Source organism: Adiantum capillus-veneris, chromosome 22 (assembly GCF_014529385.1).
Source record: "Adiantum capillus-veneris isolate H3 chromosome 22, ASM1452938v2, whole genome shotgun sequence".
Classification (NCBI taxonomy): domain Eukaryota; kingdom Viridiplantae; phylum Streptophyta; class Polypodiopsida; order Polypodiales; family Pteridaceae; genus Adiantum; species Adiantum capillus-veneris.
The window spans coordinates 140,504,206-140,528,461 of NC_140952.1; positions in this window are offsets into that span (position 1 = coordinate 140,504,206).

Here is a 24,256-nt window from a genome sequence, read left to right on the forward strand (position 1 = left end):
GTCCTGGGTTGAAGGCACGACGGCCGGAAGGGAACCCTAATTTTTTGTCCACCTGGAGATTTAATCGACGGTGGATCTCGCCCCTGCCGTCGATCCCTCGAGTTGGCCCCGTGTGCTTTATGGACGAGGGTGTGTGTGTGTGTGTGTGTGTAGTCAAAGGCGGCAGAAAAGTGCTCATGTGTGTGTTAGAAGATTTGTCGCCAATGATGTAGTGTGGGGTTGCCATTGCGCTAATGCTGGTTCAAAGCAGTAGGTAGTGAGAGGGGATGTAGGGGGATATTAGCCGACCCTACAGGGGCGATAGGGCTCGGCATATGCAGGAGCTATAGGGACTATGGGCGCCCGCCACCGCTGAACACGCGGACATCACTCTGCTACACCCTGCCTTACCTCCATCACCGAATGCACAAGGCAGGTCATCCACCCATCAAGCAGGTAAATAGGCTTTAATGAATGACTGTATGTGTGTGTGGGTTTTTATTTGCTTGCACACACTTAGGAGCCAAAAGATGCGAGAGTGAGAATCGGGGGACTCGAGGCTCCGAACTTTTGAGGGAAGCTTGAGCCAGTGTGCTACGCTGTGTGTAGCAATACAATAGTACAATCCCAAAAGCGATGGGACTGTGCCAAATCAGGCACTACGATGGTCCATGGCAGCTTTTGTATGTGTGTGTGTTTGACAACTTGGCATGTAGTGACAACGCGACATGTGGGCGAGAAAGTCAGAGAGGGAGTGTGTTGATGAGTTACACCAAGCCATTGGGCAGCCTGCAAGTAGCACACGTGTGTGTGTGTGTGTGTGTGTGTGTGCGTTGTTTAGCCAGCGCCAAACTAGCCCAAGCATGCTCATCAATTTTTATTTTTTATTTTTTAAAATTTTATTAACCCCTTAAGAGGAGTTTCTCACAATCAACGAAGGTTGTGTGTGTGAGAGTGAACGAAGGTGTATTGGCACGAACGGATGTGTGTGGCGATTGTATATGGTGATCCCACTCAGTCGCAAAGAGAGATGCCCCTCTTGAACAACTTGGTGGTTAATTTCATTGACCATACACAAATTATCACCTTTTCTTTTGTATCAATGCAGCATTCCTTAGAATACAATGGATTTGTAAATAAATCCTCAATATTTTGAGTCAAAAAACCGTGCTTGATGTCATTCTCACACTAATGTAGGCTTGAAAATTATTGCTTTTCCATATGAAAATGATTTCAAAGCAAGAATTCTATGTTCACAATGTAGAAAAACATGCCTTTTCTTTGCAAAGCCATACTTCAAGCATCACAATTTTGATCGCTCATCTCGCAAGTTAGAACATAATCCAATCCAATTGGATGATTCTTTCGAGTTTACATGGCCCTACAATTGATTTACTGCATTTGCACGTGCACAAATCATTGAAGTTTTTGGAATTTTCAATCAAATTGGCACACCGGTCACAATGGTAATCACATAAATCATTTTCAATTGAGTACCAATTGAATCATTTAATTCAATCAATCATACACAAGCCAATTTTTTAGGTCTTTCAATCATCATATGGAAACCAAGACCAATCGTTCATCTTCAAGTTGGATATTGAATGCCATTGAGTAGGCACACACACACCCAAATTTAGACCAAAATTATATGCAAAAAACCATCTATTCCTCCTTGTAATGCACAAATTGCACACTTCATTAGGCATAAATGAATCCATGCATGCTCAATTCCTAAAAATTAACACTATTTTTACCCAATCAAGCAATGCACACACTCAAAAATTAAGCACAAAAATTCAATTTGGCTCAATTGGCAATACATTTAGCCTTATACCTAATGACTCCACACACTATTCATGCACATTTCACAATCAAAAAGCATTTGGTTGCCCCAATTTTGTGTTCTTTGTGGACCACCAAGCCTTATCGTACTTGGTCAACAAGCCATGCAACACACGAAGAATAGTGAGATGGTCCATCATTCTTTTGGAATTTGATTTCACTGTGGTTGTAAAAAAGGGCACCATGCTACAAGAGGCTATTCATATTAGCGACGCTCACACAGCGACGCTCAAAAAAAAATTTCCCGGCGTCGCTATGAGCGTCGCAAATTTACAAAGAAATTTGCGACGCTCATAGCGACGCCGGCTGGGCTAAAAAAATAACCGAGCGCGCCCAAAAACTCAGATCTCAGATCTGAGTTTTTCGGCGCCCTCAAGCAAGGAGCAGGTAACGCTCTCCCTCTCTCTCTCTCTCTCTCTCTCTCTTTTTCTTCTCCACACACACACACACACACACACACAAACGAGGAGAGGAAGGAGAGCCAGGTATGCTCCTTCCCTCTCCTCATTCTCATGTTCCCTTCCCCTCTTTCTCTCTCCCTCTCTCTCTCTCTCTTTTTCTTCTCCACACACACACACACACACACACACACGAGGAGAGGAAGGAGAGCCAGGTATGCTCCTTCCCTCTCCTCATTCTCATGTTCCCTTCGCCTCTTTCTCTCTCCCTCTCTCTCTCTCTCTCACACACACACATACACACACACATAGTGTTTTTGAGAGAGAGAGAGAGAGAGAGAGAGAGAGTACAAACAAAAACAAAAACGCACACACACATACATAAACAAAGAATGCACACACACATTGAGAGAGAAAAAGAGAGAGAGAGCATGCATAAACAAAAAATGCACGCATTGAGAGAGGAAAAGAGAGAGAGAACATGCATAAACAAAAAACGCACACATTGAGAGAGGAAAAGAGAGAGAAAACATGCATACGATCCAAAAAAACGCACACACATTGAGAGAGAAAGAGAGAGAAACTAATTTAACGTCGTAGGAAACTAATTAAACTTAAAAGAACTAAAGATCTAGCCGACGAGGAGTTGAACTCAAGACCTATTATTCAAGAGGGAAATGGCATAATCAATCTATCATACTTGGCATGGGTGATAGAAAGGTTATACCATTTATCTCTTTTTATTGGCACACACATCCACACACGCGCACACACACAAGAAGAAGAGAGTTATAACGTCGTAGAAAACTATCTTAAAAGACGTTAAAGATTAGGTTATATGTAGACTTACATTAAATTAGATTTAGGTTTATTTTTAACTAGATTTACGTTTATTTACGCTAGATTTAGATTTACGTTATATTAGATTAGATTTAGGTCTCCATAGACTGCGATGCCTGCATGAAGCGGGGGAAGAAAGCCCTCAATGGAATATAGGGTATTGCTGCCTTCACTCATGGTGGGCTCCGTTGATCCAAAAGTACTGGTGAAATGTCTTCAGAAGATAGGGAAGAAGGTGGATCTTCAGGGCGGCAAGAGTCACTACATCCCCGACACAATGACCGTCTAGACAACCTCTAGTCATTCAACAGCAACTTCAAAGTTAGTAACAAGAGCAAGAACGGTCTAAAGGGCCAATTGCTGTCGTCAGATGTGGATGGAGATGAGGCAGCGTCACCGTCGGAAGTTAACTCTCACATCTTTAGTGATGAGAATGCCAACTCTTGCCGAGTTATGTGAAAAATTATGTGTTAAATTAGTTTTAAGGTTCTTATAATCCCTGTTAGTTTAGTTCTTTGTTTTTAATATAACATAATTTACGTTAGATTTAGATTTATGTTATATTAGATTAGACTTAGGTTTATTTAGGTTTACCCACACACACACACACACACACACACACAAGAAGAAGAGAGTTTTAACGTCGTAGGAAACTATCCCAAAAGACGTTAAAGATTAGGTTAGATGTAGACTTATGTTAAATTAGATTTAGGTTTATTTTTAGTTAGATTTACGTTTATTTAGATTTACGCTTATTTACGTTAGATCGAGTCCATGCAAGAATTACTTACGGTTTAGGGTTTAGAGTTAGACGAACAGTGAAAAGATCTACTGTGAAAAGATGTTAAGATGCTGTGAAGTGCTACAGCTACAGAAGAGGCAAAGGGATTTTGTCCACTACATGCAGTATCATGTAGACGTGGGTGTGTAGATTTCTTGTACCCACAAATATAGGTATTGACCAATAAAGACGAGATTATAACCCGGTGGTTCTGATCTCCGTGCACCTCTAGACCGAGGTGTGCGGGGATTGGACATGACTAGAGAATGTGAGGTAAAGAGAGAGAGAGAGAGAGAGAGAGAGAGAGAGAGAGAGAGACAGAGAGAGAGATAAGACGAAGAATGCCAATAGAATATTAAATTTGTTGTCCAGGTTATAAGTTTTTTATCCTCATTATGAGTAGGGACGAGGATGTGGGACCGTCCAACCGAAACACCTATCTCTCAACGAGGGTCTTATGTCCTTGTAATCAATGCAAGCATGCTGTGCGACGGACAAGACGTGTTTCTTTGCAGCACGTTTGTGAATTTGGCGAGTTCGATCCATCTATTATAGATCGAGTTGTTGCCAATTATAACTCGTCGGACTCTGACGCTGGCCAACAAGCAGCAATCTTGCAACCCAATAGACGTGTTCGCAGGCGCTTTGGTCAAGCAGCATATGTGAGGCCACAAGATGTAGCCTCTGACAGCTCGGGGGATGATCATGCAGAGCACATTCCCAACGAGGCAATGTTTGAGCCCGAGATTGATGAAATGATCGAGACAATCATGGATTCAGAAAGGCTTATCTATGATGATATGAAAAGTGAAGCCGATACGCCATTGTATAATGGAGCACGTATGTCTAGATTGAAAGCACTCCTGGTTCTTCTCAACATGCAGGCAAAGTTTGGATGGAGTGACACTAGCGTCACAGCGCTTTTCAGGTGATCTATTACAATTAGTTTACTTTAATAAAACTCTAAATGTATAATGATCTGATAGATTTTTACACGACTGTATCATATTTTTATGTTGTGTAGATTGCTGAAAGAGCACATACTACCAGCTGACAATGTGATGCCAGATTCTCGAGATGAAGCAAGAAAGATTTTGCGAAACTTGGGGATGGATTACAATTCTATCCACGCTTGTCCTAATGACTGCATTCTTTTCAGAGGGGAATACATAGACATGGAGAAGTGTCCGAAATGTGATTCCGAAAGATATCGAGTAGATCTCCACGGGACAAAAATTCCACAAAAGGTTTTGCGACATTTCCCTCTGCTTCCTCGCATCAAGCATTTCTTCGAATGTAAGTCCATGGCCGCCCTAGCATCATGGCATGAGGAGAATAAATCTTCGGATGGTGTGCTACGAATTCCTGCAGATTGCGTAGCGTGGAAACATATAGATGGAACATGGTCGAATTTTGCCAGGGAAGCTCGAAATTTGCGCTTAGGCCTGGCTATGGATGGCGTAAATCCATTTGGTCAAAGATCAACATCTTACAGTGTATGGCCCGTTGTCATCGTCAACTACAACATTCCCCCGTGGTTGACTACGAAGAAGGGGCACCTATGGCTAAGCTTGATTGTGCCAGGGCGATATAAAGTGGGGAATATGGATGTGTATCTTCATCCACTATTGGAAGAGCTACAACAATTGTAGATTGGCATAGAGGTGGTGGATATGAGCCGACACACAGGACGATGGAATGCTTTGATCAGAGGCATTCTAATGTGGACCATGCATGACTATCCCGGGCTAACAGAATGCTCAGGTGATCTATTGACACTCCTCACTCAGACACTGTAAATCTTGTTTTTTCCCATAGTTGATCTATTATCATGTTTATACATGCAGGGCTTCAAACAAGCGGATACAGAGCATGTGTCACATGTGGATCTAGACTGAATGCACGTAGGGCACCCTCACTGAAGAAGCAAATCTACGAAGGTCATCAAGCATATCTTCCAGAGAATCATGTGTTATGCGACGGCTTTTTGGGAAGAGAGCCACCAAGGATGTCTGCACAAGCATGGTTAGAGCAGAAGGAGATGTGCGATGACGGATTGCCTCCAGGGATGAAGAGACTATCTCTATGGTACGAGTTACCATACTGGCCCCGACTCATGATCAATCACTTGCTAAACTAAATGCTGCGGAGCTTGTGTGCATGTTTGAGAAACATTTTCCTACTACAATGCTAACCATTCAGGTGCATCTTCTTGTTCACATAGTTGATGAGGTGGAAATAGCTAGCACAGTTCATTCCAGATGGATGTTCTTCTTAGAGCGTTTCATGAAAACGCTTAAGGGATATGTGCGTCAAAAGGCACGTCTGGAGGGTAGCATGGCAGAAGGTTGGTTGGTATCAGAGTCCCTAGTGTACATTGGAGAGTGGCTAGACGGATTTGATAAATCCCGGGACACGCTATGGCGAACCATAGATGATGAGCGCATATCTGGGATTGTCATGTGCAATCTCGGTGTTGAGAAGAAGATGACGGAAGATCTAGAGGCTAAAATCAACCGATTTTTCATGCTTCACAATCCAGTGATGCAAAAGTGGATTTCACAATATGAGGATGCAAAGCAAGAGCGACAAAGGGCACGAATCGAGTGGAGACGGGGAAGACGACCACCGATGCACTATCCAGCGGTTCTGGAGAGCCTACCAACCTTCATGAGCTTAAGATGGTTGCACAACCAATTGAAAAGCGCACAACAATGCGGTGACGAAGTGACTGAAGAAGAGTGGGAGTACTCTCGGGGTTGCACGACCAAGGTAAGTTTGCAATGTACGACTAGCAAGTGACTTTATTTATAAACGTTTGAACGGCCACTCATAATCTTTATTCGTTGTAGTATAAGTCATACACAGCAGCATGGTGTAAAGGTCGACATTTTAAGGTGGAACGAATCGACAAAAAGCGTTTTACTCAAGATTGTGGAATCATGGCAAAATTTGAACAGTCTAGTCGACGACGTTCCTCTGATGCAGATCCTGTGGTGGCGGAACTCACTTACTTCGTCACGCTGCAAGAGATTTTGAGGATCGATTACAGAGGATTTTTTGTCGACTTGTTCGACGTGCAATGGTTCAAGATAATCATGGAGGGTCGCAACGCTACTGTGCATAGAGGAGAGTCTGGTTTTCTTGAGGTGGATTCTACTAAGAAATGGACTGACCTAAGAGACACTTTTGTACTACCCGAGCATTGTGAACAAGTAAGTATGTAAATAGTTAACATCCCCCTTTTACAAGTTATGTGCTTGAAAGCTCTCATGTAAGTTATGTGGCTCTGGCAGGTAATATTTCATCTTACAAAGTCTACATCAAACTGGTGGTACGTCATAGAGGTAGCCCCTCGTAGTGCAAGGACGTATGAAGGCTACCATGTGCCAATCACAACGACATCAATGGAGGAGATCAAAGAAGATGCTCAATCAGAAGCCGCTGCGGTGGTGCTAGACGAGCATCAAGATGCTACTACTCTATATGGGGTGCATGCAGAGGAGCTACAAAATGAAACAGAGGATATGTGTTTAAACGGAGAGCTCTATATAGATATAGGAAGTTATGCTGAGTTATGCGAGGATGAGAGAGAGATCTCTTAAAGCCACAAATATTGTATTTGAACAATTTTGCTCCGTGTTGTAAAAGCTCTGGCTCTCTAAGTACCTTTCATGGTGTATAACGCTCTTTTCTACTCGCGCTCACATCTTTTGATTGAAAATTCTGAGTTTTCGACTTGCCTCTTCTATCACTCAATTCATTGCGTCATTGTATTTATATGCGTCATTACGTCATTGTATTTAATGGTCTTTGAGTCATTGTCTACTCTATTCATTCAATATTAAGTTTAAATATTCGTGTGTTTAATGCAGGTATGGATGATGAGGAGTTTCTTTCTTCTTTGTCACCGCAGCAGAGACAGTGGTACGTGGAGCGTCATCGCTTTGGTGCATCATCGCGCGTTCCTACTCCATCCGCATCTTCCTCTCTTTCGGAGCATTCGGTGCGCTCCGAAGCTTCGGCGTCGACGAGACGAGCTTCACACTCGTCTAGACACCGGCGCTCTAGTGGTGGCAGTGGCGGTTGTTGTGGGGATTCCGCCACCGATGCCTCCACACCGCCTCGTGTTCGACGAGGCTCTTTACCCTCCCCTTCTTTGCCCGCCCCCACACCAGCCACAGCATCGCCATCTACGCCAGGTTTTGCACGGCTGACTATTCCTAGAAGCTACACACCTCTACCTACTCCGCCAGGAGCCACCCCACTCGACACTCCTTGCTTCGGGGCCCAGACGCCGGTGGAGACACCTGACGTCCGTACCCCCATCGACACGCCGCTAGAGACCCCTGTCGGGACACCCAGGTTCACGTGTCACCGGCCAGAGGGCTTGCATTACTCCATCGACATCAGCGGCGGCATCATCATGGATGATGACGGCAAGAAGGTGATCTCGTGCATGCGTGGTCTTTGCTCTCAGCTGTTTAGACACTACATACTAAACAAATGGAGTGAAGTACCAAGTGATTTAAAAAACAGAGTCATCAGCATACTTCATGATGAGTTTCCCATTCCAACACGGGATCAGCGCTTCAATGAAGACCTGATGAAGATTCGAATGCGCGAATACTGCAAACACAAGCGTTCCGAAGTGCAAAAAGCAATCAAGAATGGGTGGAACAGGCTAGATTGGCTGGCCAAAGAAGATTGGAAGAATGCGAAGAAAGCAGCGCGTGAGAATCCCGACAAGTGGAAGCAACAAAAGGATGCAGCCAGAGCGCGAGTAGAGGCAGGGAGCTCGCACCACTTGGGGAGCGGTGGATGGGCATCATTTGAGGCCGATTTTGTAAGTGTTTTCACATTGCTCTTTATGTTCGATAGTTTAGGGTTTATGAGTTTTTTAATTCTAACATAATGAAATCTTTGTATGTTTTGACAGTGGTCGATGACAGGACGTGATCTCACACCGTACGAGCGCGAGTACGCAGGCAGGAAGGGCTTAAACGCCCTGATGGACATTCTCAGTTCTCGCGGCGGCATGGTTAGTATTAGGGTTTACTCTTTTTTATTTTTTGTATTGTTTTATAAATGTCGTTATATGTTTATACTTACTGAAAGCTGTCTTATTGTCTTTTTTTGAAGAATCCGACAGATACGCCGCTTGGACGCGATGAGACGTCTGACTAGACGACGTCAGTTTAGCCGTAGCTAGATAGCATTAGTTTAGGGTTTCTCATAGCTTATGTATCATGAGACGGATTTTATACGTCTTTTTGAACCATGTATATTATTACATTTGTCACCGCAGTTCCTTTTGCCAATCAATTCTTTATGCCTATGATGTTGTACAATTGTCATTATTACATTTGCCAATCAATTCATTTTGCCTATGATGTGTACAATTGTCAATTTTGCAAACAATGCGTCTTGTGGGTGACTATTTTGGGTCTATTATCTACCCTTGCACTTTTTTTAAAAAGTGAATCAAGTACAATATGGTTGATGGGTGGCAGGGCATTCAATGCCCTGCCACCAAAAAAAATTCTCTCGGGCGTCGCTATAAGCGTCGCTATTTATGGCTCTGTAGCATCGCTATGAGCGTCGCTATAGTCTTCTGTGTAAACGTCACTATAATCGTCGCTATGTGCGTCGCTATATAGCGACGCATATAGCGACGCCTATAGCGACGCATATAGCGACGCTCGTAGCAACGGTTTTAGCGACGCCGGGGGTTATAAAAACCCAGTGTATTTCCGTCGCTAACAGCGTCACAAGAGCACACAACCTCTTGTAGTGGCGCCACTCACCAAAGAGCAGTCATTTGTCAAGGGTTATTTCAGGAGAACAACAAAAAGGGGTAGACTATGATCTACCAGATTCATACTTATTCTCGGTGGAAATGATACCTGATGGTCGGAAAATATCATTTCATTGATGACCATAGCTCAAGTGGATTGGCAAATACCACTTCCTATTTCACCGGATTAATTGAGCAATCAGCTATGTATCAATTACTATTGTGAAGGCTATACAAAAAAAATCAAGATGGAATATTGCTTTTGTGTATTAATCCTCAGGAGAAAACCCAATACCTAATTCAAGCACATATTACCATGGTAGGACTTCACTTTGTGGAAGACCAAACTATGCAGGGGATCTTGAGACTTGGAATATTTTGACCAATCATGAGTAGTGATGTTCACTCATTTGTAAAAAAATGTCCTCAATGCCAAAAACAAGCACCCATACTTCATGTGAAATTGTTCCAAATATCACTTGTTCCTAAGTGGAGTAACTAGTTACTTACTTATCAAGCCAAACATTTCACTTCTTCCTAAGTGGAGTAACTAGTTACTTACTTATCAAGCCGAACATTTCACTTGTTCCTAAGTGGAGTAGCTAGTTACTTACTTATCAAGCCGAACATTTCTTGAGGATATGTGAATTGTTCCAAATATCACTTGTTCCTAAGTGGAGTAACTAGTTACTTACTTTATCAAGCTGAACATTTCTTGAGGATATGAGTAAACATCGCCAAAGAGCAATTGAAACTGAAGCGAGAGACTATGCTCTTATTGGGAACCAATTGTATCGAAGGGGTGCGTTTTTGTGCAAATGAAGACGAATATATTCCCATTATAGAATAAGCACATGCTGAATTAGTTGGAGGTTACTTTTCTAGTGAAACCTCAACTAAAGCAGGCATATGGTGGCCAACACTTTTTGCAGATGCCAAAGAATATGTTCAAAGGTTTGATGCATGTCAAAGAGCAAAAATGCCAACGCGTGTAGATAGCATGCCCTTAAGACCGATGATGGGGGCTATAGATTTTGCAAAGTGGGGCATATATTTTTGGGCCAATACGACCACCTGCTTATAGAACTCAAGCTCAATATATCATTGTAGCTACAGATTATTTGACCAAGTGGGTAGAGGCTAAGGCAACCCAAAGGAATGATGCCAGAACCACAGCCGCATTCTTATATAAAAATGTGCTCACAAGATATGGACTGCCAATGGAAATTTTTATTGATAGGAGAACTCATTTCCTCAATGAGGTAATTGAGTATTTTCTAAATGAAAATATGGTCATCCACAACAAATCGGCTCCCTATCACCCACAAGAAAATGGACAAGCTAAGCACACAAATAAAATTCTTAGCTTGGTATTGACTAAAGTGGTTAGTTCAAGATGGACTAATTGGGAAATGAATCTCCATGCCACTCTATGGGCTTATAGATTCTCATTCAAGATAGCTTTAAATGCTACATCCTTTAACCTTGTCTATGGTCTTGATGCCATACTGCCGATAGAATTTCTATTTTAGACACTAAGGGAGCTAAGGATCTTGAGTGGACTCGACATGAACTATCAGAGAGGCTTGAAGATTTAGAAAATCTTGATGAGCAAAGGCTAACAGCTATAGCTCACATCTATGCACGAAAGTGGAAACAAAAACAGTTTTTTGATTCCCATCTAGTCACAAAAATCTTCAAAAAAGGGGAGTTAGTTTTAGTCTACTCCGTTAAGCAACACATTCCCAAGTTTAAGAAAAAGAGAAACGGACCATTTATCATGGAAAATGTATCCCCAAGTGGAGCAGTTAAGTTGTCCACTTTAGATGGTGAACCAATGGCCAATTGGATTAGTGGATGCCGTTTAAAGAAGTACAATTTGCTACTAACCGCCGATGAATTGCTAGAGAAGATGCATGCAGCAAAGCAGAGAAAAGATGAAATGATAGCAGGTCATTGATGAAGCCCAAGAGGAAGCTCGGCTTTGAGTACTCAAAAGGAAAGCTACTCTCAAAAATCAACAAATCTCTATTCCCATCAACACTCTGGAACTAGATGAATGACTATGGGAATTACAGAAGGATGCAGTGTCAACAGATGATGAATGGTTAGATGAAATGGACCTTCACATCAAAGTACAGCTGAACAATCATAGCACAAATGTATTAATTGATACAAGAATTTGAGTAAATGTAGTCAGTTATTCCACGTACATAAAAGCAAAAAATTAGTCTTTGACATCGGGAATATCGACTTTCAAAGGATCAACAAGAACCCAACACCGGCATTGGGAGTGGTCAACTTAAATGTGATAGTACATGGATGTTCCTATCCTCATTAGTTTGTATACTTACCAGATGAATACATGAATGAAACAATGATTCTTGGAACTCATGGATGTGGACATACCATGCAGTACCAGATTTGGATACCAATCAACTCAAGCTATCACCTAAAGGAGGACAACTCATCGTTCCAATTGCACCAAGCAAAGAGACATGGAAAAGAGGTTACCAGCAAAAGAAACCAATCTTCTTCATCCTCTAGACAAGCAAATGCTACAAGTAGCATGTAAGGAGTCAGGCATATTTGGGTACCAAAAGCACAACTCAAGGACAAGCCGTCGCACAAATTTGGGTGCCCAAGACATCATCTAGCCGTATAGAAGAAGGTTCCAAAGTTAAAGACCCAAAGAAGAGCATCTTCGAGCAGGGAACCTAACACAAGATGGATTTGGAGGAAAAAAGAGTGCTTATCTTCTCCGCAAACTATAAAATTGATGAAGCAGTGGAGAGTTAAGTCTCAAAACACTCAACGACAACAGTTCATCAATGAAAAACCAAGATACCAGTTGGCGAGTTAAAACTCAACAACCGTCATCATTCATACTAACATCTAAGAAATTCAATGTGCCAAAGAATCTTGACGGTACAATAAAGCAAAGAGCACACAAGCTACAAGATTTGCTCTTTGGGAAACTGCAACAAGAAACCTTGACCACAAAAACCCTCAAGCTAAATACTCAAGACCCAACTCCTGCACAACATAATGGTTTGAATTGCATAGATCTTCAAAGCATGGTAGATCCAACCAAGGCTATGCATAGACACGATTGTTCAACCCATGCATAGAGTCATCCTGGAGTATGCCATCTAGGAGGGGTGGAAAGGAACTAAGTAATTAAGGGCATTGTTTGAAGAGGAAGGAAAAAGTTGGATGTTAACATGTGATTTTTGCAAAATTACCTAATAATGCCCTTAAAAAATCATCATTAGGGAAATCTACCTGATAACATCTCCTCGATTAGTGTAAATAGTGTATATACTATCAAAAAATATACCAAAAATAGTCTTTTTTGCTTATTTTTATCATTTTTAAAAATATTGGAGCGGAGAAATCCACCAAAAAACAATTAAGTAGTGTTTCTCAATGGATTTTATTAACTAAAGAATTTTCACTTTGTTGATGATCAGAAGCACAAGGCGGACAGGCACAAAAAATTTCAATCGAATCGACAGATGGAAGCGGAAAGCTTAAATTAGGTCGCCAAGGCCTACTTTCACAAATTCTTGCAAAATGAACTAACAAAATCCGATTGAAGAAATTTTTGAGTCTAACATAAACTTCACGGCCTAGTAGGACTAACAGAGAAATCTGGGGGAAAATAGTTTGAGAGCCCAAAATCACCTCATTTCCACTAGTCACTCTTGGCAGAGAGAGCTTTCTGCCTTGTTTGCGTGCGATTTTTGGAGTCTACAATCGTCCATTTACAACACCATTGTCAAGCCAAGGGCCGATAATTGAGTGGCTCACTGCGGCTAGGAAACGAGGGCCAGGCATAAGTTAAGGAATCCTACTTGCAAGGGCCAAGGGCTATAAGTAGGGAGGCTGGGAGGAGAATGTTATGCCAGTCTACTCGTTGGCCTTTCACTTGTATCAGAGCTCGGTGGAGGAGGGGGCTATGGAGGAAGGGGAAACTTGGCATGCCTTTGCAAGGCGTTGCATGTTCTCTCTCTCTCTCTCTCTCTCTCTCTCTCTCTCTCTCTCTCTCTCTCTCTCTCTCTCTCTCTCTCTCTCTCTCTCTCTCTCTCTCTCTCTCTCTCTCTCTCTCTCTCTCTCGTTAGGGAGGGCGTGGTCCTCAAGATTGGGAAGATTTTTGCATGTCTTGCATGGGGAGAGGAAGAAGCCACAACAGAACTGTGTGGGCATGGACGCTTAGCAGAAGACATGGAGCTCGAAGGTTTCGGCCCGTGTGCAAGGCCGCTTGCAGGGAGGGGGGGAAGGAATTCCACCCTGCATAAAGTGCCACGAAAGCATGCTTGACAGGTGCACGCCACCATGTCAGATAATTCCTGTCACAGGCTCGTAGCCCGACGAGCACCACATGGTGGTTTTCCCCGTTGCTACAGACTGTGCAGTTTCTCACTGAGACCGCCATCGCTGCAAGTGTTTTTCTTTTTTTCTTTTTCCATTTGAGGTCCGCCCATGGTCACAAGGTGGCCACTTTGTTAATGTTCCAAGGATGCATGCCCACCCCAGGCACACACCCCGCAACCGGAGCGTTCGCATCGCACACACCTCGCAGCTGCAGCTTTTGCATCGCCTGGCATGTGCACAACTATGGATGCAAAATAATTTTCAGACGCCACAGCCGTACCCGGCTTAGTCACATACATGGCATGGCACCACAAAGTGTTCAAATAATTTCCAAGGGAAAATCGACCACTACCTTGTTATCAAGATGCTCTGGGGGAGCAAGGTTTTAGGAAGAGAACCATAATTCAGGTTGAGCAATAGTACATGATAATTGAGACTAAGCAACAGTACATGTTTGAGATGTGTTTCATGTTTTTTTTAGGGTTTTATGGCTCTATGATAATTTTACATTGCAGGAGTTCTTTACGAGCTTTGCACAACTTACTCCTTGTGCAAGGTCACGATGGCAATAAATGTCGATGCATTGCAGGTAGACTCTACGTGCGAGATCCCAATGCCAATACCAAGATCGGGATGGGATCCTTTACAGATCTCTAGGTATGAGAAAAATTCAGAGTCTCTAAACACGAAAAATCCAAGGAATAGACCTTTACCATTGACAATGGCTTGGGTTTATAACCTTAGAAGAAGACCTAGTCCTGTCTCATAGCGGAAAGGGACAACATATTAAAAGTCCAAAACTATTTTGGCCCTATAACTTCCACAAGTTGAGCTAAGGTATCCTCAACCGACACTTTTTTCCCCCTAATAGATGTGAGGGCACAGCCGGTGGTGGACTCCTCTTCCAAGTGAAGAAGTTTTCTAAACGAATTTTTTGTGTGCAGGGATGGATAGTTACCTGACTAATCAAGTCCACCCGTCCATGATTGACAATCATAGTCAATCCCCACTTACCACCCTGCACTCACACATGATTCTTTTGTTTTCTAATTACTATCACATTGTTCTAACACTTAAAATAATAGTTTCTTTTAACTTTCCATCACAGTAATTTCCTAAAGACAACATTGAAAGCATTCTTTTAGAAAACAGACATCTTTAAACTTAAGACAGGGTACTGTCAATCAAAACATTGTCCATAATAATCATGACCATTACTCTTCTTGTCTCAAGACCACCTAAGGGTGAAAAAAACGACACCCATTCCTTATTCACAATCCGGAGTGGATAAACCCCCATGCAAGGTTCCAGGTGCCCATACACCAAACCAGTTTCCCATACAACCGGGCGGCTCCCCTAGGATAAAAAACAGTATCCTAACTTATGTACAAACATCAAGACATGACACGGAGTAGAAACTCATCGTTCATGGGGTAACCGACTTATCCGTGGCTAAAAAGCCAATCATTATCATTAATTTATACTAAGGAGTCGGAGGTGTCTTGAGACAAGCTGTTTTAAGGATGATCAACCATATCTTTCCTAATTCAACCAGTTTTAACCCAAACAATTCTTTTCTACATTATAAGCAAATGCACGTTGGAAGTTATCTTCCGTTTTTGGTCAATTATTCCTTTTCTGATTCTTACTCACTCCTTACGTATGCAATGCTAACTTATGAAAGAACTTAAACTATCAAAAGACTAAATTGAATAATGGGAAACCCATCTGGGACTGATCAACCATCTGCTGCTGCGTTGGCGCCTGAAGACTCTCCTCCGTAGGCCTACTACTAGGCCCAGCTTCATCGTCGTGTGACGCTCTAGTTCTTTTTAGAGCTCTCTCCTCATCATCAAATGTAGGATTGGCTCGGGTCCTTTTAGGTGTCATAACTTCTTATCCTTATAAAAAGGACGTCTAATCAATAGGTAAATTATCTAAAAGCTAGACTTAACCTTTGTATCCAATTTTACCCAAATCTAGGTTAAATTTATAGTTTTAATTGGTAAATTCTTGACCTAGTAATTTCATATTTTCCTACATAGACATGATAACGTTTTCCACAGCTTCCTTAAGGGTTTTCTAAGCTATCCTAATTTTCTTATAATTTTGTATACCTTTTTCTTAATTTTTCCATCGAATTTTAAGCTTGGACTCTGCTTATTTTGAGCTTAATATTTATTCTATTTATTTTGTCTCAAAGATTTTATTTTCTCAACTTTATATCATAGGTTTATACTTACTATAATTTTTCTAAAAACTTCTGACCACAAAGTCTATTTATTTTAATTAATCTTTTGCTAGAAATAGGACTTTTGGTCAATTATAATTTTCTATAATCACTAATTAACTATGGTATAATTATCAAAAGTAGATAAGGATGTTTTTGACCTCTGGTAGATATCTTTTAATTTTCAGCTAAAATTAGTATAATTTGACTTAGATAAATATCTATACTAATTTTCTAACCTTGACATAATTATTATGGCCTCTTTATCTTGTAATATAGCTCTCATAAATAGCATGTAATCATATAACATGATTTATTAATTTCCCCCTTTTGTTTTTAGCTAGAATTAGTATAATTTGACTAATCTAAATATCTATACTCAATCTCTAGCCTTGACATAATTATCACATCTCTCTTATGATGTAATATAGCTCTAAAAAATAGCATGTAATCATCAATCATGATTTACTAATTGTCTCCTTTACTTTTTAGCTTAAATTAGTATAATTTGACTCAAATAAATATCTACGCTAATCTTCTTATCTTGACATAATTATCACGGCATGTTTATCATGTATTCTAACAGTAAAAAATAGTATGTAATCATAAAACATGATCTATTGATTTTTCTCTTTAATTTCCCCTTAAAAATAGTGTTTTTTAGTTGAGATAATTAGATAAATTAATTATTTATAATTAAGATAATTATTACAAGTTTATTAGGATGTGCTTTACCTCTGATATTTATCTCAAAGCTTTTTAGATTAATTTTCTATTTTTCCCCTTTAATTTTACCTTAAAAATAGTGTTTTTTAAAAGATAATTAGGTAACTAATTATCTGTGGTTAACATAATTATCACGGATTTTTAAAGATGTATTTTACCTTTGATAATTATCTCAAAGCTTTTTAGATTAATTTGTTATTTTCTCCCTTTTATTTTTTCATAAAAATAGTGTTTTCTATTGAAGTAATTAGGTAAACTAATTATTTGTAGTTAAGATAATTATCACGTGTTTTCTAGGATAAATTTTACGTATGATAATTACCTCAAAGCTTTTTCGATTAATTTGCTTTTTTTTTCTTTTTTTTTTTCCTTTTACACAATGTTTTTTGCTAAGATAATTAGTTAAACTTATTATTCGTGGTTACAATAATTATTACGAGTTTCTTAAAATGTATTTTACCTTTGATAATTATCTCAAATCTTTTTAGATTAATTTGCTACTTCTCCCTTTTATTTACCTATAAAAACAGTGTGTTTCTACTGAGATAATTGGTTAAACTAATTATTTGTAGTTAAGATAATTATCATGGGTTTCTTAACACTAGAATGGTAACAGGACACTTTTATGTCCTTGGACACTTTTGTGTCCTGTTAAGTTACCATTTTGCTTGAATTATTTGAAGAGTATGAAAATGAATTTTTAGGTGCTATATATCCACAAAGTTTCCTTATGAGCTGAAAAAAACTTAGCATTTTTTTTGGAGTATCGATCTCACCATTAACCTTACTCTTGCACAACATTTTTGAACCTAAACTGTGTGAAAAAACGGGTCCTGTTTTTGTTTTTTTTTCAATTTTTGGCAACTATACCACTCTAAACTTCATGTTTGTGAGGTTTAGATGGCTAGAGATTAGGCCTTCATAGTTCTCAACATATTTTGATGCTTGTAGGGAGAGCTAAGTGTTAAAATTGAAAGTTATGACCAATTTACAAGAATTGCATAATCCTGTTTTTTGGCCAAATTAGCACTTTTATGATTTTTTTGGTGGCTTTCTTGATATCCAAATTCAATTTTGATTGTGTAAGTGTAATGTATAACATAAAGCTAATCTTCCTTGAGTTTTAGGGGACCTAATATGCTATATAGCATAGTATATGATGATGGTTGAGTTTTTTGATTGCTGAAGAATACGATACATTTTAGAGTAGCAATTATAACGTTCTCAATATTGCTAGTTTCTTAGGCCGATTGTGTGTATTTTGTAGGTAGTAACCATATCTAATCATAGACTACAAACTTGGCTAGATATTGAGTAGTTTCTATGGATTTCTAGAGGTTATACTGCTAAACCCAGTTTTTTCATGTTTGTTGTATTTAGCACTTTATCATTGCTCCCAAGGTTCCAATTGTAAGAGATCCATTATCATTTTGACATGCTCCATGGCTCCTTTTGAATCCAGAGGCCCAAAGGGAACTAAGAAAACATGTATATAGTATCTGTATTGAGCGTGACTATAGAAACTTTGATGATAGGTCAGCAGAATTTCAAAATTGAAACTTTTTTGTACCTATTTTTTTTGCCAAAAAAAAAAAATTAGTGAGGTAAAAACAACCATATGTTTTGGTCACCAACCCATTGAAGTTAACGGGGCATTTTATCTCATGTCCTACAAAAATCTCCACTCTTATTTATATGCAATCAACCGTAAGAAATTGCTGTTTTGGGCAAAATGCAGTGGTCCATCAACTTTGGAGGCTTGTAGTGACCAAGGGATGAGAAAAATTACAAGTTTCTCATTTTTTCCATATGTAGTAGTTATTGAACTATAAGCTCATGAAAGGATTTTTCAAAATGAGTGGATCTACTATGGTTTTGGAATTTTTTCCCAAAACCCTGAAAGGACACTTTTATGTCCTGTTAGGTTACCATTCTAGTGTTAATATGATTTTTACCTTTGATAATTATCTCAAAGCTTTTTGGATTAAGTTGCTATTTTCTTCCTTTTATTTTCTCATAAAAATAGTGTTTTTATTCTGAGACAATTAGTTAAACTAATTATTCTGTGTTTAAGATAATTATCACGGGTTTTTTAAGATTTATTTTACTTTTAATAATTATTTAAAATATTTTTGGATTAGTTTGATCATTTTTCCACTTACTTTTCTCTCAAAAACAGTGTAATTTTGCTTAAACAATTACAAAAATTATTCAAAAAATTAAAATATAATTTTCCTAGCATAATGACAAACTAATCTAAATTTAATTAATTTATGGTTAAAATGAGTAATTTTAGTCCTAATATAATATAATAATTAATTAGCTTAGTGTTCTAAAGCTTAATCTCAATAATCAGAAGAGAATTTTGAATTAGGAGAGAATTTTAGAGTATAAATAGGTTTAATCTTCAATTAATTAAAAAAAATGTAAATAGGTTAACGTATTTTTACTAATTAAAAAAATTAGTACTAATTATCGTTGAATAACCAACAAGAGCTTTGCTCTCTGGTGATTTCTGTTTAGAAGTCCCTCTAGATAAGAGAGAATTTTGCCAAGGCTCCGAGTTTGCCTGAAATTGTAAAGCAAGGGGTCCTATTTATTGGTTTTTGGCACTCACAAACTCTCATAGGCTGAGAAAGGCAATTGCTTGCAGCTCAAGATGGCACCCCCTGCTACTAATTTTGTCTTGGGCACGTTCATTATTGCCCCACACAGCCCCTCCCCAGCTCCTATTCGATTTTACTTAACTAATTAAATTCATAGTCTAACCTTTCAAAGCCCGTGACTTTTTCAGCTTTTATCAGAATTCGGTTCTGAAAAATTCTAACCCTAGTAAAGCTCTGGTTATGGTTCCAAAAATATCAATAGTTGGCATAGTTGGATCATTCTACAATTTTTTCTTAACAACCAAGTTAATTTGATCAGACTTTGTACAATTTCTAAGGTTTGAAAAACTGGAAACCTTACAATCACCCCAACTTAAGGAATTGAGATGTCCTCATCTCAACCAAATTTGGGGAAATCTTTGAGAAGAGAAATTCATCCTCCCAAGAGGCATCTTTGGTGGGATAATCTTTCCACTTTACCAAATGTTACTGATTCCTCAAAAGATTTCTTTCTAGTTTTTCAAGGATACACTCTGGTGAGAGTTTCTACACTTCCTTACTGATTACTTGCTACTCAATTTTATCCTAAGAAAATCTCAGTGTTGAGACCATCTTAAAAACCTTTACAAACCAGTTGTATCATCTCAAAAACCAGGTTAAATCAATTCCATAAAAGATCCATATATCCACCTTGTCAACATGAACGCGCTCGGTCTAACTGACCATTGAGAGTAATCAGCATTCGACAAGTATCATGTATTTTAGTTTTTCCAATATGAACGCGCTTGGCGTGTTCTTGCCATTCTGAGCAATCTGCGTTCGGCACAAGCTTCCACCATTGCACCAAAGGTACCCCCTCTGTGCTCAACATGGTTGACCGACAATATGTAAAGGGTTTTAAGAAGTATCATACCAAGAGTTCTTTTTGGCTTCCTATTAGTCTCATACATTATCTAGGTCATTTTTCAAGGAAGGTTATCGTGTGCATAAAGAATGCGAGTTGGTTTCTTAATAACTATCTCAGTTTCAAGATTCAAATTCTTTTCATACTATCGAGAACCTCTGTCTCATTTACTAGATCAATCCTTAATTTCTTGATTAAATGCTAATTTAACTTTAGATTCTTTAATTAATTTGGGAAAGAAAATGATGTATACCATTATATAAGTAACTCAAAGTTTTACATGATCGACTTATAGTGGTTTACAAAACTCTAGGATTGCTAATTGTGTCCAAGCGAGTGGCTCTTTTATCTTCCTCATTCATAAGGTGAATATTTACAAGGATAGCCTTACAAAGGAGGCTTAGGGTATCTCATACTAACTTGTTGTAAATTTTTGCGGTCTTTAAAGAATCCGCATAGCTGGCTCACTTGGAATATGGTGATACAAACGATGGGTGTTTGTAGTCAGATTTCTACAATCTTCTAACTGATTGGTATAATACTACAATCTTCTAACTGATTGGTATAATAGTTCTTATTGGAAATTGGAAAGTAAATTACAAGATCCAAGTTCTTAGGGGTATTCTGAGAAAAAGTTCTGATTCTTTGATATGGAATTATCTTCACCACTTTATCCCATACCCATTTTTTCAGGGGTTTCCCCATGCCTCCTGGATAAGTGGGAACAGTGATACTCGAGTTTGTACCTAGGAAGTAGTACAACTGAACCACTCTCAGTTTCTCAGTCCAACGTAGTTTCTTTAAATCTGTGGTAAGACATCTCAGCTTCCAAGCATTGATGTAATAAGTCTCACTTTCATTACTCCATTCGAGCTCCCAGTCTTTATCTATCCGAGTCGAATGAGGAGTGTGAGCCTTCATCAGTAGCTCCATCACGCTCCGTCGGAAAAAATAGTTTGGAGAACGACAAACACTCTCATAAATAAGCTCAAAGACTTGGAACTTGCGATACTCAACCACAAGATCTTCCTGAATTATCGATGCATAAGCCTTGGATTAGCTAAACAAATTATCTTGTTTTTAAAAAATTTAGACAGTACGAAATTTTTCCAAACTAACCTAGGCTCTGATACCACTTGTGAGATCCCAACCCGCCAATACCAAGATCGGGATGGGATCCTTGACAGGTCTCTAGGCCCGATAAAAATTCAAAGTCTCTAAACAAGAAAAGTCCAATGAATAGACCTTTACCATTGATGATGGCTTGGGTTTATAACCTTAGAAGAAGACCTAGTCCTGTCTCACAGTGGAAACGGGACAACATATTAAAAGTCCAAAACTATTTTGGCCCTATAACTTCCACAAGTTGAGCTAAGGTATCCTCAACCAACGCTTTTTCCCCCCTAACATATGTGAGGGCACAGCTGCCGCTGGTGGACTCCTCTTCCCAGTGAAGAAGTTTTCTAAACAATTTTTTTGTGCACAGGGATGGATAGTTACCTGACTAATCAGGTCCACCCGTCCATGATTAACAACCTTAGTCAATCCCCACTTACTACCCCGCACTTACACATGATTATTTTGTTTTTTAATTACTATCGCATTGTTCTAACACTTAAAATAATAGTTTCTTTTAACTTTCCTAAAGACAGCATTGAAAGCATTCTTTTAAAAAACAGACATCTTTAAACTTAAGACAGGGTACTGTTAATCAAAACATTGTCCATAATAACCATGACCAGTACTCTTCTTGTCTCAAGACCACCTAAGGGTGAAAAAAACGGCACCCATTCCTTATTCACAATCCGGAGTGGATAAACCCCTACCCAAGGTTCCTGGTTCCCATTAGCCTTTTTTGGTGCTCTTCCAAGGGGGATGTTGTAATTGATCAATGTTAGTAGCAAGCTAACTCGGATAACATTTTTCGGAGCTTTTGTTCTCAAAACACTTAGTATTTTGATGAATCGGGAATGTTGTAACTCCTACTTTCTAGATAAACATTGTAATTGATGAGCCGGGGCTACAAGCTACCAGATTGTATCAACTTGTCTTTAGTTAGATCTCCCAAATTATTAGTATTGACCACAAAAACCTTGGCTAAGGTATCAAAGCCAATTTTTGTAAGTTTTTGATAAGTTCTAGATAATATACAGAGTGTGAGCTAACGGCGCTCACTTGTCTCCTTCTCGCGCTTTCTAGTCCCTTCACGTTTATCACATTGCAATGATGTCTCTTGCGTTGCAACCGCAGGTAAGAGCTCTATGCATTGACATAAGCATTTCATGGTATTCCATAGCTTTTGGCGTCGTCGACCCGTGGACTAATTTCAAAGCTTCAAAATCATAAAATAGTATAAGCGGGGTATTGTCCCCAAAGAGTTGGTCTACCGGTAAGGCTTTGGCCTCTCAACCTACGGGTTGTGGGTTCAAATCCCCTGTTGGGTCACACTCTAGAGGGACACCTTGTGCTCACCTGGTGTTCACGTTGCTAGGGATCTTGCCCTTGGACACTCGAGTGCATCCTCCTCCTGGGGTGGGTCACCCGAGGAGGAGGTTCCTAGCTGGTTGCTACGAGTTCTCTCCATTGTTCCCAGCATGTGGTGCATCAATTAGGTGGCCATGGTGATGCCTACGCGTGGCTCTTGCCCGATGGTACGCGGCCCTTGCCCGACCATGTAACATGGCTAATATTTGGAAGGGATAAGCACCTCCCCCTGTGGGCCCTCTGGTGTGTCGAAAAAAAAAAAAAGTATAGGCGGTGTATTGGGTATCATTGCTAAGCATTTAGATGCATTCTGGGTAAAAAACAACTAGGTCAAAAAATCACTGCTATTAATAATCGTGATTTTTGCACTTAAGCTAAAGTGAGATTTGAGACCATAAGCATGTGTGCTTAGATCTTATAAACATGTCCTAGAAGTTTTGGAATGTTTGAATGTTGTTTGATGCTGTAACGGATGTGATTTGTTTGCCGATTGAGCGATTATCTTTTGGTGATTTCTGCCATTTGAGTGTAGCCTGAGTTAGATGCGAGTTGTTTGTTGTTTTCCAAGAGATTGAAAACCTCTTGTAGCCTCTATGCACTAGTTGAGTCAGCTTCGTCCCATGGATTAACAATTATATTCATGGTTCTCGCTATGTCTACAATAAGATAGGAGTGAGATTAGACACCCGTCCCACATTTGGCACCGTTGCCGCGGATTGAAGAGACCTAAACTAGGAAAAAACATGAGCGTCTTGTGAAGTTATCCTATAACTTCCTCTAAAATCACCTAGAGTCAAAACTTTCTTTTGAAAAACCACATAGCTTAAGATTGTCGTCTTTTGTTGTGTAGAGGTAGCTTGGAAGTAGGTTGTACTTGCTAAGTACCTTTTAGGATTGTAGGATTAGATTAGGAGTTTGATAATGATTGATGGACGAGAAAAGTCTTAAGATCAAGGCTCAGAAAATCATAAAAAACAAGAAGACAAGGCTCAGGTCTACGGCTAGAAATAGCACCAGAAGACTGTCCACCATTGAATCCAACTAGAGAGTATGCTTTAAAAGTTTTATGAACCAGTGGGTAAGCTAAAGGACGCATTTGAGGTAAAATTTCAAGAGTTTGCAAAAACTCAGATTATTTACTTTTTCTTGACATTTTAGGCCAAATTAAGTTTTGACTTGACTCAGAGGCTTAAAATAGCTCATGAAAAGACTTGCCAATGAAAAAGATGAAAAAAGTTCTTATTTTAGGCCTAAAGTAAATAATCATGATTATTTACTTTCAGCTAAAA